Source organism: Leucopleurus acutus (genome assembly GCF_964270905.1).
Source record: "Leucopleurus acutus genome assembly, chromosome: 20".
Taxonomy (NCBI): Eukaryota; Metazoa; Chordata; class Mammalia; order Artiodactyla; family Delphinidae; genus Leucopleurus; species Leucopleurus acutus.
In genome coordinates, this window is record NC_139162.1 from 29,507,418 (window position 1) to 29,513,669 (window position 6,252).

Below are 6,252 nucleotides of genomic sequence, written 5' to 3' on the forward strand. Positions count from 1 at the left end.
GCGACAGGGCCTAGGAGCGGTCTTGAGTGTACACTTAGGGGACAGAGTCATGGCTTAGACAAGTGGGAAAGCGAGCTGATTTGGTGCCGGCTCTGACTCTAGCCAGGGACTGTGCGTTTTTGCATACAGCAATCTAACTGGACCGTTGCTAACAGGCGATTTTTAAAGATGCTATTTTGTCATTGTTCTTCCCAAAGGATTTCACTGTCATAGACTTTAAGGCTTCAATTAAAATATGAGCAGCTTCGGGGCTTCCCTGGTGGCGCAGTGGTTGAGAGTCCGCCTACCGATGCAGGGGACACCGGTTCGTGCCCCGGTCCGGGAAGATCCCACATGCCGCGGAGCGGCTGGGCCCGTGAGCCATGGCCGCTGAGCCTGTGCGTCCGGAGCCTGTGCTCCGCAACGGGAGAGGCCACAACAGTGAGAGGCCCGCGTACTGCAAAAAAAAAAAAAAAAAAAAAAAAATATATATATATATATATATATATATATATATATAAGCAGCTTCAAGGCGTATACATATTGTCTGATGAGCTGCATTCTGCTGGTATCCTCTTTCACTGTGGTATCTCCTACTTTGAAAGCTGAGCATTAGAACAGGCCAGGAGCCTTCTGTTTTTGTGCACCTGGAGCTCGCTACTTTAGGGAAGCTGGGACCATTTGTGATGTCACGTGCTGGCCAGAGTAATTTATGACAAATCTTCACAAATCAATAAAAATATGGGAAGTATATCATTTCTAAAGGGAGGGAAAAAAAAGAGAAACACATGAGACATGCCCATTAAGGGCATAGCCATTCTAATACCTGCATGTCTGCTTGGGTCTGCAATTAAAAACATTCCGATAATAAATCTCCTTGCAGTCTCTTTTAATGCTTTTAACTTTCCTGAAGGTTCAAATTGGTATCCCAAAAATGTGCCAGGACCGTCACAAGGTGTTTTATAGACTCATAAATAAATACGGCAATTCATCTCTGCTATATTTCTTTCATATTTGACGACAATTTATTATGGCATTCACCCATTCGGTGTACAAAAACTCTAATGCACTTAAAATCGGATTTCAAACCAAACATTTTATGGGAAAATATAGTATTGATCATCCATTTAAAGATATCATGAAGATGATGCATAACCTGCTGTAAAAAAAAGATCTCATGAGAATCTTACAAATGAGTGGGGTGGTGGGATCGTCTATTCATAAAACCAGAGCTGTTGGATCTGTTCCTCTAGTTTTCTTCATCTATCTTTGAGCTTTCCAGCACTGATTGCTTTCATAAGTTGCTGTTTTATAAGAAAAATCCTTTTCCATGACATTTTTCATAGTGACAGAGGTTGTGGGATTTCTCAGTGAGTATTTTCTCGTGCGATTTTCTCTGGAAATTCTGTCTGCAGGAAGAGTTTCAGGGGGTAATAGAAGATGTTTCTGTTACTTGGAGTCAAAACCAGCCCCCATGACACTTACGTGTAATTGACAGATGGTGGTGGTTCTAAGCAATCTTGAGCCCCTGTTAGTCTGCAGTCCTCCCATGCTATGAATGCTTGAATATCTTTTGTGCACACACAGTCTGGGTGAGAATATAAGAATATCCCGGTGCTGGTCTTTCTCTTCAACTAGCACGTGGCCTGTCTGGGACGGACAGCCCATATCATTCATTCAACGGATAATTACTGAGTGTCTACTGAATGCTGGGCATGGTTCAAGGAGGTGAGGATTCAACACTAAACGAAACAGGTTCCTGCCCTCATGCACGCTGCATGTGAATGAGTTAAATATTCTAGAGTCATCCTGAAATCACTTATCTAGCACCATAATAATTTGGGAAAGCGGCTTAATGTTTACTGAATGCTCACAAGACTCTAGGCGTGAGGTTAAGCGCTTTTTATGTCACCCTTCCTTCATTCCTTCACTAAGCATTCATTGAGCGCTTGTTATTTAAGAGCACGGACTTAGGGGCTGCGGATTTAGTGTAGTGAGACAATGAAAATCTCTGTCCCCGTGGGGTTTACAGTTGAGCTATAATGTATACCTGAAATTAGATATCATTTGTTTTGTTTTACAGAAGTTTGAGCCTAAGAGAGCTTAACTTGCCCAGTGTAATAGAGCTAGTTCTGAAAATCTGGGGCTTGAACTGAAGCTGTTGGCCTTAAAGTCTGGGGAAAATAACATTTCCAATTAAATGCTTAATTGTTGAGATGATGCGGTCTCAAGAAATAACCACCTCACCTAATAAACAAATGATCTGAACGGCTGCTATGTTCTTTCTTATAGTAGGTGGTTGGCTTTCCCTACGTTTTTAAGTCTATGTAATACCAAATATCTGCATAGAAATTAAAAAAAATGGAGCAGCTAAATAGATATTTCAGTCCTGTTGACACCAGCACCTTGGATTCTCAGCAGATATTTTTTACATTTGCCTTTGACTGAAGACTAGGGCCATATATAATGTCTAGGAAAATGCATCTCTTATAAATATTGGCTGATGGGCGTGGGGGAGGGGGCAATACAGAGCTGGAATTTTAGGGCACCTATGACTCAGTTGCTTCAAATCTACCCATATTACATGGGTATTACATTACCCATATTACCTGTATTAGAGGTTCATAAGTTGCTTTCTTCCGTTCTCCCAGTCACTCTGGAGGTTAAATAGGGGAGGTTTTCTTATCCTCTTTTCATAGATGAGCAACTGGGGTTCAGAGGGATTAAGCCTCTGGTTCAGTTCACATAACCGATTAGCATTTGAGACAACCCGGGAACCAACGGGTCTCTGAATTGATGCTTGTTCCTCTCAGGGGTTCTAGCACCTTTTGCAAGAAAGCATGAAGTCTGACCTTGGATTTCTATACAGGCTTTGGGAGGTAGCCTGGCAGCTCCTCCCATCTCTGCGAAGGCGGTACCTTGCTCTTTCATTTGGGTTTTGCTATATCAGATTTCCCCTGGCAGTTTTAAAGCCACACATCCTTCTGCTTTCTGATTGTTCAGGTTTATTCTAACAGAGAGCTCAGAAGAGAAAGTTTGCACTGTTCATAGCAATCACACAGGCACGGCGCTGAGTATGAGGCACTTAATCAACAGTAATAAATATCCACCAACAGGACCTAGGGTCTCCTCACCTGCATTTCTGAAATCCTCTGCCCCAAAGCTGCAGTCCTTCGGAGGGGGGCTGCCTATATCTGCTCCAGGCACATGCTGCTTTGAGTCCGCGGAGATGGAGACATTGGGCACAGTAGCTGAGAGAATATGGACTTGACGGAGACAGCATGAAATACACGAGCGGGATTAGACTGTCAGTGTAGACCGGAGAACATAAACCATTTCCTGTGTCACTCTCTAGCTCAAGGGCAGGGGCAGAGCAGAGGGGAAACCTGCAACTATAATTATGAAATAAAAATTTATACATATATAAAGGGGAAGCCTGAGAGTGGATATGAACCACTAAAACTCCTTTTACATTATAAACACCACAGGGATATGAAAAAGCAGTGTGGGGATTAAGGGCATCTTTTTGCTTGGGGACTAATTTATTACTGTAGATTATGCAGTTAACGGAGAAAGGGAAAGTTGATATTTGGTTGTTTTTCTGTAAAAGTTAAATGTGAGTAACGGGAGGGTCCTGCCCCTGGCTGTAAACGCTTGATGATGGCGAAAAAGGTGGCGGAGAGTTTATGGGAGCAAAGCACTGGTTTGAGAGACAGTGCTGGAACCTAGCCCTGGCCCTGCCACTGATTGCCTGGGAGCCTTTAGACAATTCTCTGTCCCTCTGGAAGCCTCAGTTTACTCAGCTGCAAATTGGGGAGCCTGAGTTCCATGATCTACAAAGGTCCCTTGGGCTCACATCTTTCTGGGAGTCAGGCCACACTTCCTTTTCCAGGACTTAAAAACTCCTCTGCTGCTACCTATAAGCACAGACTCTCTGGAAAGTTCTTTTGATCATGGATGGTGCATCGAAATCTTTTGAGCATCTTTAAACGGCACACACGCCCAGCCTCGCCCTCTGAGAATTTGAGCAAGGCTCAAGTGTGGCCTGGACATCTGTATTCAAGAAGAATGTAAAATATAGCAGGGTGTACATGTCAAGCTCAAACTCCTAATCTATCCCTTGCCCCACTCTCCCCCTCGCCGTAACCGTAAATTCGTTCTCTAAGTCTGTGAGTCTGTTTCTGTTTGTTTGTATCATTTTTTTTTTAGATTCTGCATATAAGCAATATATTTGTCTTTCTCTGCCACACTTACTTCACTTAGTATATGATAATCTCCAGGTCCATCCATGCTGCTGACATGTACACATCACTGTATTTAAAATAGATAAACCAACAAAGACCTACTGTATAGCACAGGGAACTCTGCTCAATATTCTGTAATAAGCTAAATGGGAAAAGAATTTGAAAAAGAATAGATACGTATATATGTATAACTGAATCACTTTGCTGTACACCTGGAACTAACACAACGTTGTTAACTATGCTCCAATATAAAATAAAAATATTAAAACGTTAAAAAATTAAAAAAGAAAAAAATTGAAAAAGGAATATATAAAATTAAAGTAGAATATTCATGTGGTAAAAAGCCAGACTGCCTGTGGGAGATATGATCGATTGTCTAATTGATACCCGCTCCTGCTTCTTCCTGGCTAAGCATGTCCTGTTGTTGGCTGGGGTGGCCATGTGAAGTTGTAACCACCTACTCCTGGATTCTAGCATCTTTGGACGGGGAAGAGGAGTGTGCCGTGTCAACCAATTCCGGCCAATAGGACGTAGAGGAAGTCTGTGTGGAGGATTCTGGGAAAGCACTTGTTTTCATGATAAAAGAGGACAGAAGCAATGGTGGCACTTGCCCTCTCTTTTCAGTCTTGGACATGGATGTGATAACTGAAGCAGCAACATCCATTCATTCATTGGTTCAGCAAATGTTTATTGAGCACTAACTCTGTACCAGGTAGGATTCTAGGGTGCTGGGGTACAGCTGTGAACAAAAAAAGTTCCCATCCTCCTAGAGCTGACATTCTGGTGCAGGAGACAGACAATAACCAAGGTACACAGGTAAAATAGAGAGATGCTAGATGAAGATAAATGCTGTAGAGGAAAAAATAAAGCAAGGAAGGAGAGTTACCACGAGTGTAAGGTCAAGCTCATTGCACAGAAGTAGCCCTGTTATCAGGGAGCCAGTAAAACGCTACCTCTGGACTGCTGGTTATGTCAGACAAATAAACTGGTTTTGTTTAAGTCTCTGTTAATTGGGTTTTCTATTACTTACAGCTGAATGAACTCCTGAGAGACAGTGTAGTGGGGTTGCAAAGAGACAAGGAAGTCATCTGATTATTTCATCCCCACCCTCCAGAGGCACAGACTCCTAACAGTTTCTTGGCTGCCTTCCAGATATTTTCTATGTTAATATAAGCCATATAAGTATAAACTATATATAATCTCTCAATCTCTGTCTGTCTCTCTGTCTCTGTCTCTCTCCGTGTCTCTCTGTCTCTGTCTCTCTGTCTCTCTGTCTCTCTCTCTCTCTCTCTCTCTCACACACACACACACACACACACAATTAATGACAGTATAGCATGGGGGTCGGAGGTCTGGATGTAGGCAGTCTATATGTATTGCATGATATACAGGCTGCCTATATTGTGGCTCCAACACTTTCCAGCCATGATTATCTTGAATAAGTTTCTTAATTCCTGTTTTTCAATTTCCCCATCAAGAAAATGAGAATAACAAGCTTACCACAGTTTCTTCTGACAATTTAATAGATTATTAGGTACAGCACAAAGAGCTGTCCCTGGTACATTGTGACCACTCAGAAATGTTTGCTACTTTATACACAATGAGTATCCTTCTATTCCCTTGACCATCTACTTGTACCTCTTTCCAACATGCACATAGGTATCCCTCTTTGGGACACGTGTGTATTATTCCTCAGTACAGAGATCAGTATTTTTTTCTCTTAATGTCCATTGGACATTTGAACGAGCCCTCCTGATGGAAGACCATGTTCTAAAAGGACTTATGTCACACAGAAGCTGGCTAACAGCACAAGGAGAATCTACTGAGACTGACCTTCTTTCTTCTTTGTTAGCCTTCCCTTTACACGGCTCCCCATCTTCTACTCTCTCTCACCCCACTCTGTACACTTTCCCCTTTAGTTATGTGCAGAGCTAGGCACACTTACAGGGCAGCATTTATGACACATTCTACTTAGGCATTTAAGAATTGGACCTTTGCAGACTTTTCCTCCATGAGGTTGCATCTCTTG